General features: G+C 46.4%; 1 pseudogene; it reads left to right on the forward strand.

The window, feature by feature from the left end:
• The first annotated feature begins 7,330 nt into the window (after positions 1 to 7,330).
• LOC127923646 (potassium voltage-gated channel subfamily C member 1-like) lies at positions 7,331 to 8,239 on the forward strand (annotated as a pseudogene).
• Positions 8,240 to 13,401: the final 5,162 nt, after the last annotated feature.

Genomic DNA, 13,401 nt, shown 5'->3' on the forward strand with positions numbered 1-13,401 from the left:
TGGAGGTGTAGATTACATCTATCATCTATCATCCTAAGGGAGGTGTAGATTACATCTATCATCTATCATCCTAAAGGAGGAGTAGATTACATCTATCATCTATCATCCTAAAGGAGGAGTAGATTACATCTATCATCTATCATCCTAAAGGAGGAGTAGATTACATCTATCATCTATCATCCTAAAGGAGGTGTAGATTACATCTATCATCTATCATCCTAAAGGAGGTGTAGATTACATCTATCATCTATCATCCTAAAGGAGGAGTAGATTACATCTATCATCTATCATCCTAAAGGAGGAGTAGATTACATCTATCATCTATCATCCTAAAGGAGGAGTAGATTACATCTATCATCTATCATCCTAAAGGAGGAGTAGATTACATCTATCATCTATCATCCTAAAGGAGGAGTAGATTACATCTATCATCTATCATCCTAATGGAGAAGTAGATTACATCTATCATCTATCATCCTAAGGGAGGAGTAGATTACATCTATCATCCTAAGGGAGGAGTAGATTACATCTATCATCCTAATGGAGGAGTAGATTACATCTATCATCTATCATCCTAAGGGAGGAGTAGATTACATCTATCATCCTAAGGGAGGAGTAGATTACATCTATCATCCTAATGGAGTATTAGATTACATCTATCATCTATCATCCTAAGGGAGAGTAGATTACATCTATCATCCTAATGGAGGAGTAGATTGCATCTATCATCCTAAGGGAGGAGTAGATTACATCTATCATCTAAGGAGGGTAGATTGCATATATCATCCTAATGGATCATCTATCATCCTAATGGAGTGTGCAGATTACATCTATCATCTATCATCCTAAAGGAGGAGTAGATTACATCTATCATCCTAAGGGAGAGTAGATTACATCTATCATCCTAATGGAGGTAGATTACATCTATCATCCTAATGGAGGTGTAGATTACATCTATCATCTATCATCCTAAGGAGGTAGATTACATCTATCATCCTAATGGAGGTGTAGATTACATCTATCATCCTAAGGGAGGTAGATTACATCTATCATCTATCATCTAAAGGAGGAGTAGATTACATCTATCATCCTAAGGGAGGTAGATTGCATCCATCATCCTAATGGAGGTGTAGATTACATCTATCATCCTAATGGAGGTGTAGATTACATCTATCATCTATCATCCCTAAGGGAGGAGTAGATTACATCTATCATCCTAGGGAGGAGTAGATTACATCTATCATCTATCATCCTAAAGGTGGAGTACATCTATCATCTATCATCCTAAGGGAGGAAGTAGATTACATCTATCATCTATCATCCTAAGGGAGGAGTAGATTACATCTATCATCCTAAGGGAGGAGTAGATTACATCTATCATCCTAAGGGAGGAGTAGATTACATCTATCATCCTAAGGGAGGTGTAGATTACATCTATCATCCTAATGGAGGTGTAGATTACATCTATCATCTATCATCCTAAAGGAGGAGTAGATTACATCTATCATCCTAAGGGAGGAGTAGATTATATCTATTATCCTAATGGAGGTGTAGATTACATCTATCATCCTAATGGAGGTGTAGATTACATCTATCATCTATCATCCTAAGGGAGGAGTAGATTACATCTATCATCCTAAGGGAGGAGTAGATTACATCTATCATCCTAAGGGAGGAGAATTACATCTATCATCTATCATCCTAAAGGAGGTATTTACATCTATCATCCTAAAGGGAGGAGTAGATTATATCTATTATCCTAATGGAGGTGTAGATTACATCTATCATCCTAATGGAGGTGTAGATTACATCTATCATCTATCATCCTAAGGGAGGAGTAGATTACATCTATCATCCTAAGGGAGGAGTAGATTACATCTATCATCTATCATCCTAAAGGAGGAGTAGATTACATCTATCATCCTAAGGGAGGAGTAGATTACATCTATCATCCTAATGGAGGTGTAGATTACATCTATCATCCTAAGGGAGGAGTACATTACATATATCATCCTAAGGGAGAGTAGATTACATCTATCATCTATCATCCTAAAGGAGGAGTAGATTACATATATCATCCTAAGGGGAGAGTAGATTGCATCTATCATCCTAAGGGGGAGAGTAGATTACATCTATCATCTAATGGAGAGTAGATTACATCTATCATCTATCATCCTAATGGAGGAGTAGATTACATCTATCATCTATCATCCTAAGGGAGGAGTAGATTACATCTATCATCTATCATCCTAAGGGAGGAGTAGATTACATCTATCATCCTAATGGAGGAGTAGATTACATCTATCATCCTAATGGAGGTGTAGATTACATCTATCATCCTAATGGAGGAGTAGATTACATCTATCATCTATCATCCTAATGGAGGAGTAGATTACATCTATCATCCTAATGGAGGAGTAGATTACATCTATCATCTATCATCCTAATGGAGGTGTAGATTACATCTATCATCCTAATGGAGGAGTAGATTACATCTATCATCTATCATCCTAATGGAGGTGTAGATTACATCTATCATCCTAATGGAGGAGTAGATTACATCTATCATCCTAATGGAGGTGTAGATTACATCTATCATCCTAATGGAGGAGTAGATTACATCTATCATCCTAATGGATGAGTAGATTACATCTATCATCTATCATCCTAATGGAGGAGTAGGGAAAAGGGCCCTGGTCAAAAGTAGTCCTCTATATAGGGAATAGGGTGCCATTTGGGATGCAGACTCTGTAACAAGAGAGACTGGACAGACTGTTATAACCTCCCTGTTACATTGATGTGGACTGGACAGACTGTTATAACCTCCCTGTTGTTACATTGATGTGGACTGACAGACTGTTATAACCTCCCTGTTGCATTGATGTGGACTGGACAGACTGTTATAACCTTTCTGTTACATTGATGTGGACTGGACAGACTGTTATAACCTCCCTGTTACATTGATGTGGACTGGACAGACTGTTATAACCTTCCTGTTGTTACATTGATGCGGACTGGACACTATTATAACCTTCCCTGTTGTTACATTGACAGACTGGACGAACTGTTATAACCTTCCTGTTGTTACATTGATGTGGACTGGGACGACTGTTATAACCTTCCTGTTGTTACATTGATGTGGACTGGACAGACTGTTATAACCTTCCTGTTGTTACATTGATGTGGACTGGACAGACTGTATAACCTTCCTGTTACATTGATGTGGACTGGACAGACTGTTATAACCTCCCTGTTACATTGATGTGGACTGGGACAGACTGTTATAACCTTCCTGTTACATTGATGTGGACTGGACGAGACTTTTATAACCTTCCTGTTGTTACATTGATGCGGACTGAGACAGACTGTTATAACCTTCCCTGTTATTTACATTGATATGGACTTGGACAGACTATTATAACCTTCCTGTTACATTGATGTGGGACTGGGACAGACTGTTATAACCTCCTGTTACATTGATGGACTGGACAGACTGTTATAACCTTCCTGTTACATTGATGTGGACTGGACAGACTGTTATAACCTTCCTGTTGTTACATTGATGTGGACTGGACAATGTACCAATATATGTACCAATGTCAATCAACCAGGTATACATAAGAGTACGTTGCAAATAAAAATGTATATTTCTCTCTCTTCCTCCACTCCTTTCTCTCTCCTCCCCTGTAATACGGTCTGTCCAGTCCACATCAGTGTTGTAATGGAGGGGAGGAGAGAGAAAGGGGAGGGAGAGAGAGAAAGGGCAGGGGATGAGGAGAGAGGGGAGGGGAGGAGAGAGAAAGGAGGGAGGGGAGGGGAAAGAGGAGAGAGGGAGGAGAGAAAGGAGAGGGAGTAAAGAGAGAGAGAGAGGGAGGGAGGGGAGAAGAGAGAGGGAGGAGGGAGGAGAAAGAAAGGAGGGGAGGAGAGAAAGGGGAGGGGACGAGAGAGAAAGGAGGGGAGGAGAGAGAAATGGGAGGGGACGAGGGAGAGAGAAACGGGAGGAGGGGAGAGAGGGAGGGAGAGAGGGAGGGGAGGAGAGAGAAAGGGGAGGGAGGGAGGGAGGGAGGGAGGGAGAGAGAAAGGAGAGTGGAGTAAGAGAGAGAGAGAGGGAGGGAGGGGAGAAGAGAGAGAGAGGGAGGGAGGGAGGGGAGGAGAGAGAAAGGAGAGGGGAGTAAGAGAGAGAGAGGGAGGGAGGGAGGGAGGGAGGGAGGGAGGGAGGAGGGGGAGGGAGGGAGGGAGGGAGGGAGGGAGGGAGAAGAGAGAAAGGGAGGAGATGGAGAGAGGGAGGGGAGGAGGGAGAGAGGGAGGGGAGGACAGAGAGAGGGAGGAGAGAGAAAGGGGAGGAGAGGGGAGAGAGAGGGTTGGAGAGAGAGATGGGAGGAGAGAGAAAGGGGAGGGGAGGAGGGAGGGAGGGAGGAGGGAGGGAGGGAGGGAGGGAGGAGGGAGGGAGGGAGGGAGGGAGGGAGGAGAGAGAAAGGAGAGTGGGTAAAGAGAGAGAGAGAGGGAGGGAGGGGAGAAGAGCGAGAGAGGGGAGGAGGGAGGGGAGGAGAGAGAAAGGAGAGGGGAGTAAGAGAGAGAGAGGGAGGGAGGGAGGGAGGGAGGGAGGGAGGGAGGGGAGGGAGGGAGGGAGGGAGGGAGGGAGGGAGGGGATGGGAGAAGAGAGAAAGGGGAGGAGATGGAGAGAGGGAGGGGAGGAGGGAGAGAGGGAGGGGAGGACAGAGAGAGCAGAGGGAGAGAGAAAGGGGAGGAGAGGGGAAAGTGAGGTTGGAGAGAGAGATGGAGATGGAGAGGAGAGAGGAATAGAGAGGGAGAGAGAGGAGGAGAGAGGGAGAAAGGGGAGGGAGGGTAGGATAGAGAGAGGGGTAGAGAGGGGTCGAGAGAGAGAAGGGGAGGGGAGGAGAGAGAGGAAATAGAAAAGAATTGGGAGGGAGAGAGTGGAGGTCTCGTTCCCTTTCTTCTCCCCTTTCTCTCCTCTTTCTCTCTCCTCCCCTCCCCTTCTCTCTCTCTCCTTCCTCCCCGGCTCTCTTTCCTCCCCTCTCTCCTCTCCTCCCCTTTTTTCTCTTTCCTCCCCTTCTTATCTCTCCTCCCCTTTCCCTCTCTCCTCCTCTTCTCTCTTACCTCCCCTCCCCTCTCTCCTCCTCCCCTGTCTCTCCTCCCCTCTCTCTTTCCTCCCCTCCCTTTCTCTCTCCTCCCCTTTCCCTCTCTCCTCCCCTTTTCTCTCTTACCCCTCCCCTCTCTCTCCTCCCTCCCCTGTCTCTCCTCCCCTCTCTCTTTCCTCCCCTCCCTTTTCTCTCTCCTCCCCTTTCCCTCTCTCCTCCCCTTTTCTCTTACCTCCACTCCCCTCTCTCCCCCTCCCCTGTCTCTCCTTCCCTCTCTCTTTCCTCCCCTCCCCTTTTTCTCTTTCCTCCCCTTCTTATCTCTCCTCCCCTTTCCCTCTCTCCTCCTCTTTTCTCTTACCTCCCCTCCCCCTCTCTCTCCTCACTCCCCTGTCTCTCCTCCCCTCTCTCTTCCTCCCCTCCCTTTTCTCTCTCCTCCCCTTTCCCTCTCTCCTCCCCTTTTCTCTTACCTCCCTCCCTCTCTCTCCTCCCTCCCCTGTCTCTCCTCCCCTCTCCTTTCCTCCTCTCCCTTTTTTCTCTCTCCTCCCCTCTCTCATTCCTCCTCTCCCTTTTCTCTCTCCTCCCCTTTCCCTCTCTCCTCCCCTTTTCTCTTACCTCCCTCCCCTCTCTCTCCTCCCTCCCCTGTCTCTCCTCCCCTCTTCTCCTCCCCTCCCCCTTCTCTCTCTCCTTCCTCCCCGGCTCTCTTCCTCCCCCCTCTCTCCTCTCCTCCCCTTTTTCTCTTTCCTCCCCTTCTTATCTCTCCCCCTTTCCTCTCTCCCTCCTCTTTTCTCTTACCTCCCCTCCCCTCTCTCTCCTCCCTCCCCTGTCTCTCCTCCCTCTCTCTTTCCTCCTCTCCTTTTTTCTCTCTCTCCTCCCCTTTCCCCTCTCCCTCCTCCTCTTTTCTCTTACCTCCCTCCCTCTCTCTCTCCTCCCTCCCCTGTCTCTCCTCCCCTCTTCTTTCCTCCCCTCCCTTTTCTCTCTCCTCCCCTTTCCCTCTCTCCTCCCCTTTTCTCTTACCTCCACTCCCTCTCTCTCCTCCCTCCCCTGTCTCTCCTTCCCCTCTCTTTCCTCCCTCCCCTTTTTCTCTTTCCTCCTTCTTATCTCTCCTCCCCTTTCCCTCTCTCCTCCTCTTTTCTCTTACCTCCTCCCCTCTCTCTCCTCACTCCCCTGTCTCTCCTCCCCTCTCTCTTTCCTCCCCTCCCTTTTCTCTCTCCTCCCTTTCCCTCTCTCCTCCCTTTCTCTTACCTCCCCTCCCTCTCTCCTCCCTCCCCTGTCTCTCCTCCCTCCTCTTTCCTCCTCTCCCTTTTCTCTCTCTCCTCCTCCCTCATTCCTCCTCTCCCTTTTCTCTCTCCTCCCCTTCCTCTCTCTCCTCCCCTTTTCTCTTACCTCCCCTCCCTCTCTCTCCTCCCTCCCCTGTCTCTCTCCTCTCTCTTTCCTCCCCTCCCTTCTCTCTCTCCTTCCCTCCCCTCTCTTTCCTCCCCTTCTCTCCTCTCCTCCTTTTTCTCTTCCTCCCCTTCTTATCTCTCCTCCCCTTTCCCTCTCTCCTCCTCTTTCTCTTACCTCCCTCCCCCTCTCTCTCCTCCCTCCCCTGTCTCCTCCCTCTCTTCCTCCTTCCTTTTCTCTCTCCTCCCTTCCCTCTCTCCTCCTCCCTTTTCTTACCTCCTCCCTCTCTCTCCTCCCTCCCCCCTCCTCCCCCCTCTCTTCCTCCCTCTCTCTCCTCCCCTTTCCCTCCTCCCCTCTTCTCTTACCTCCACTCCCCTCTCTCTCCTCCTCCCCCTGTCTCTCCTTCCCTCTCTCTTCCTCCTCCCCTTTTCTCTTCCCTCCCTCTTATCTCTCCTCCCTTTCCTCCCTCTCTCCTCCTCTTTCTCTTACCTCCTCCCTCTCCCTCCTCACCCCCCTGTCTCTCCTCCCCTCTCTTTCCTCTCCTCCCTTTTCTCTCTCCTCCCTTTCCTCTCTCCTCCCCTTTTCTTACCTCCTCCCTCTCTCCCTCCCTCCCCTGTCCCTCCTCCCCTCTTTCCTCCCCTCCTTTTTCTCCCTCCCCTTTCCCTCTCTCCTCCCCTTTTCTCTTACCTCCACTCCCTCTCTCTCCTCCCCTCTCTGGTGTCCATCTCCATCTTCTGTACATCTCTGCACTGCTTATAATTGTATTATGAAGTCCTTATGTCACAACCTTCAACTAATAATCTCTTTCCTTGTTTCTCTTTCCATTCCTCTCTTTTCTCCCTCCTCCACAGTGGATAGCCCTGGCCCCTCTGTTCTTCATCCTCGTGTCCATCTCCACCTTCTGCCTGGAGACCCACGCAGTTCTTCAACCCCATCGTGAACCGCACCGAGCTGGAGCTGGTGGACAACGTGACGGTGGAGCAGTACCAGGAGACGGAGACGGTGGTCTATCTCACCTATATCGAGGGCGTCTGCGTGGTCTGGTTTGATTTTGAGTTCATGATGCGAGTCATATTCTGTCCGACAAGATGGAGTTCATGAAGAAAGCTCTCAACGTTATCGACTTTGTGGCTATCTACCGTTTCTACCTGGAGGTCGGGGCTGAGTGGACTGTCTTCTAAAGCGGCTAAGGATGTTCTGGGGTTCCTGAGGGTGGTGAGGTTCGTCCCAGATCCTGCGTATCTTCAAGCTGACCCGTCACTTCGTGGGCCTGAGGGTTCTGGGGTCACACGTTACGGGCTAGCACCAATGAGTTCCTCTCCTCATTATCTTCTCGCCCTCGGAGTCCTCATCTTCGCCACGATGATCTACTACGCCGAACGGATGGGAGCGGACCCGACCGACCCGCGCGCCAGCGAATCACACGCACTTCAAGAACATCCCCATCGGATTTGGTGGGCTGTCGTTACCATGACGACCCTTGGCTACGGCGACATGTACCCCCAGACGTGGTCGGGATGCTTGTCGCGCGCTGTGCGCCCTGTCGGGTGTACTGACCATCGCCATGCCCGTCCCTGTGATCGTCAACAACTTTGGAATGTATTACTCCCTGGCCATGGCGAAGCAGAAGCTACCAAAGAAGAAGAACAAGCATATCCCGCGAGCACCCCAACCAGGGATCACCCAACTACTGTAAGTCCAGCATCAACTCTCCTCCAACGCCCATAAAGCACCGCTCCTTCCTGAAAGCCCGAACTTAGTCCACCCTGTTTTGTCTCTGGCTCAAAACATGGCTCTGACACGACGACGTCTTTGAAGTACAGTTTCCAGGTAAGAAACCATGACAGATGTCTATAGGCCGACAGTCTGTATTATAGACCACCATGATAGATGTCTATAGGCCGACAGTCTGTATTATAGACCACCATGATAGATGTCTATAGGCCGACAGTCTGTATTATAGACCACCATGATAGATGTCTATAGGCCGACAGTCTGTATTATAGACCACCATGATAGATGTCTATAGGCGACAGTCTGTATTATAGACCACCATGATAGATGTCTAGGCCGACAGTCTGTATTATAGACCACCATGATAGATGTCTATAGGCCGACAGTCTGTATTATAGACCACCATGATAGATGTCTATACTGAGGCCGACAGTCTGTATTATAGACAACCATGACAGAAGTCTATAGACTGACAGTCTGTATTATAGACCACCATGATAGATGTCTATACTGGAGGCCGACAGTCTGTATTATAGACCACCATGATAGAAGTCTATACTGGAGGCCGACAGTCTGTATTATAGACCACCATGATAGAAGTCTATAGACTGACAGTCTGTATGATAGACCACCATGTTAGAAGTCTATAGGCCGACAGTCTGTCTTATAGACCACCATGATAGATGTTATAGGCCGACAGCCTGTATTATAGACCACCATGATAGATGTCTATAGGCCGACAGTCTGTATTATAGACCACCATGATAGATGGCTATACTGGAGGCCGACAGTCTGTATTATAGACCACCATGATAGTCTATAGACTGACAGTCTGTATATAGGACCACCACAGAAGTCTATAGCCGACAGTCTGTAATATAGACCACCATGATAGATGTCTATAGGGCGACAGTCTGTGTTATAGACCACCATGATAGATGTCTATAGACTGACAGTCTGTGTTATAGACCACCATGATAGATGTCTATAGACTGACAGTCTGTATTATAGACCACCATGATAGATGGCTATACTGGAGGCTGACAGTCTGTATTATAGACCACCATGATAGAAGTCTATAGGTCGACAGTCTGTCTTATAGACCACCATGATAGATGTCTATACTGGAGGCCGACAGTCTGTGTTATAGACCACCATTATAGAAGTCTATAGGCTGACAGTCTGTCTTATAGACCACCATGATAGATGTCTATAGGCTGACAGTCTGTGTTATAGACCACCATGATAGATGTCTATACTGGAAGCTGACAGTCTGTATTATAGACCACCATGATAGATGTCTATAGGCCGACAGTCTGTGTTATAGACCACCATGATAGATGTCTATACTGGAGGCCGACAGTCTGTCTTATAGACCACAATTATAGATGTCTACAGGCCGACAGTCTGTGTTATAGACCACCATGATAGATGTCTATAGGCTGACAGTCTGTATTATAGACCACCATGATATAAGTCTATAGGCCGACAGTCTGTCTTATAGACCACCATGATAGATGTCTATAGGCCGACAGCCTGTATTATAGACCACCATGATAGATGTCTATAGGCCGGACAGTCTGTATTATAGACCACCATAATAGATGTCTATAGGCCGACAGTCTGTATTATAGACCACCATGATAGATGTCTATACTGGAGGCCGACAGTCTGTATTATAGACCACCATGGTAGAAGTCTATAGGCTAACAGTCTGTGTTATAGACCAGCATGATAGATGTCTATAGGCCGACAGTCTGTATTATAGACCACCATGATAGATGTCTATATTGGAGGCCGACAGTCTGTGTTATAGACCACCATGAAAGATGTCTATAGGCCGACAGTCTGTATTATAGACCACCATGATAGAAGTCTATAGGCCGACAGTCTGTACTATAGACCACCATGATAGATGTCTATAGGCCGACAGTCTGTCTTATAGACCACCATGATAGATGTCTATAGGCCGACAGTCTGTATTATAGACCACCATGATAGATGTCTATAGGCCGACAGTCTGTATTATAGACCACCATGATAGATGTCTATAGGCCGACAGTCTGTATTATAGACCACCATTATAGATGTCTATAGGCCGACAGTCTGTGTTATAGACCACCATGATAGATGTCTATCGACTGACAGTCTGTATTATAGACCACCATGATAGATGTCTATACTGGAGGCCAACAGTCTGTCTTATAGACCACCATGATAGATGTCTATATTGGAGGCCGACAGTCTGTGTTATAGACCACCATGAAAGATGTCTATAGGCCGACAGTCTGTATTATAGACCACCATGATAGAAGTCTATAGGCCGACAGTCTGTATTATAGACCACCATGATAGATGTCTATAGGCCGACAGTCTGTATTATAGACCACCATGATAGATGTCTATAGGCCGACAGTCTGTATTATAGACCACCATGATAGATATCTATAGGCCGACAGTCTGTATTATAGACCACCATTATAGATGTCTATAGGCTGACAGTCTGTGTTATAGACCACCATGATAGATGTCTATAGGCCGACAGTCTGTATTATAGACCACCATGATAGATGTCTATACTGGAGGCCGACAGTCTGTATTATAGACCACAATTATAGATGTATATAGGCCGACAGTCTGTATTATAGACCACCATGGTAGAAGTCTATAGGCCGACAGTCTGTGTTATAGACCACCATGATAGATGTCTATACTGGAGGCCGACAGTCTGTATTATAGACCACAATTATAGATGTATATAGGCCGACAGTCTGTATTATAGACCACCATGATAGATGTCTATAGGCCGACAGTCTGTATTATAGACCACCATGGTAGAAGTCTATAGGCCGACAGTCTGTGTTATAGACCACCATGATATGAGTCTATAGGCTGACAGTCTGTCTTATAGACCACCATGATAGATGTCTATAGGCTGACAGTCTGTATCTTAGACAACCATGATAGAATTCTATAGGCTGACAGTCTGTCTTATAGACCACCATGATAGAAGTCTATAGGCCGACAGTCTGTCTTATAGACCACCATGACAGAGGTCTATAGGCTGACAGTCTGTCTTATAGACCACCATGATAGAAGTCTATAGGCCGACAGTCTGTCTTATAGACCACCATGATAGATGTCTATAGGCCGACAGTCTGTATTATAGACCACCATGATAGATGTCTATAGGCCGACAGTCTGTCTTATAGACCACCATGATAGATGTCTATAGGCCGACAGTCTGTATTATAGACCACCATGATAGATGTCTATAGGCCGACAGTCTGTCTTATAGACCACCATGATAGATGTCTATACTGGAGGCTGACAGTCTGTCTTTTAGACCACCATGATAGATGTCTATAGGCCGACAGTCTGTCTTATAGGCGACCATTATAGATGTGAATAGGCTGACAGTCTGTATTATAGACCACCATGATAGATGTCTATAGGCTGACAGTCTGTATTATAGACCACCATTATAGATGTGGATAGGCTGACAGTCTGTATTATAGACCACCATGATAGATAGACAGTCTGTATTATAGACCACCGTTATAGATGTGGATAGGCCGACAGTCTGTATTATAGACCACCATGATAGAAGTCTATAGACTGACAGTCTGTATTATAGACCACCATGATAGATGTCTATAGACTGACAGTCTGTATTATAGACCACCATGATAGATGTCTATACTGGAGGCCGACAGTCTGTATTATAGACCCCATGATAGAGGTCTATAGGCCGACAGTCTGTATTATAGACCACCATGATAGAAGTCTATAGGCCGACAGTCTGTATTATAGACCACCATGATAGAAGTCTATAGACTGACAGTCTGTATGATAGACCACCATGGTAGAAGTCTATAGGCCGACAGTCTGTAATATAGACCACCATGATAGATGTCTATAGGGCGACAGTCTGTGTTATAGACCACCATGATAGATGTCTATAGACTGACAGTCTGTGTTATAGACCACCATGATAGATGTCTATAGACTGACAGTCTGTATTATAGACCACCATGATAGATGGCTATACTGGAGGCCGACAGTCTGTATTATAGACCACCATGATAGAAGTCTATAGGTCGACAGTCTGTCTTATAGACCACCATGATAGATGTCTATACTGGAGGCCGACAGTCTGTGTTATAGACCACCATTATAGAAGTCTATAGGCTGACAGTCTGTCTTATAGACCACCATGATAGATGTCTATAGGCTGACAGTCTGTGTTATAGGACCACCATGATAGATGTCTATACTGGAAGCTGACAGTCTGTATTATAGACCACCATGATAGATGTCTATAGGCCGACAGTCTGTGTTATAGACCACCATGATAGATGTCTATACTGGAGGCCGACAGTCTGTATTATAGACCACAATTATAGATGTCTACAGGCGACAGTCTGTATTATAGACCACCATGATAGAAGTCTATAGACTGACAGTCTGTATGATAGACCACCATGTTAGAAGTCTATAGGCCGACAGTCTGTCTTATAGACCACCATGATAGATGTTATAGGCCGACAGCCTGTATTATAGACCACCATGATAGATGTCTATAGGCCGACAGTCTGTATTATAGACCACCATAATAGATGTCTATAGGCCGACAGTCTGTATTATAGACCACCATGATAGATGTCTATACTGGAGGCCGACAGTCTGTATTATAGACCACCATGGTAGAAGTCTATAGACTGACAGTCTGTATTATAGACCACCATGATAGATGTCTATAGGCCGACAGTCTGTGTTATAGACCAGCATGATAGATGTCTATATTGGAGGCCGACAGTCTGTGTTATAGACCACCATGAAAGATGTCTATAGGCCGACAGTCTGTATTATAGACCACCATGATAGAAGTCTATAGGCCGACAGTCTGTACTATAGACCACCATGATAGATGTCTATAGGCCGACAGTCTGTCTTATAGACCACCATGATAGATGTCTATAGGCCGACAGTCTGTATTATAGACCACCATGATAGATGTCTATAGGCCGACAGTCTGTATTATAGACCACCATGATAGATGTCTATAGGCCGACAGTCTGTATTATAGACCACCATTATAGATGTCTATAGGCCGACAGTCTGTGTTATAGACCACCATGATAGATGTCTATCGACTGACAGTCTGTATTATAGACCACCATGATAG

The sequence above is a fragment of the Oncorhynchus keta genome, unplaced genomic scaffold (assembly GCF_023373465.1).
Source record: "Oncorhynchus keta strain PuntledgeMale-10-30-2019 unplaced genomic scaffold, Oket_V2 Un_contig_30341_pilon_pilon, whole genome shotgun sequence".
In the NCBI taxonomy this organism is placed as follows: Eukaryota; Metazoa; Chordata; class Actinopteri; order Salmoniformes; family Salmonidae; genus Oncorhynchus; species Oncorhynchus keta.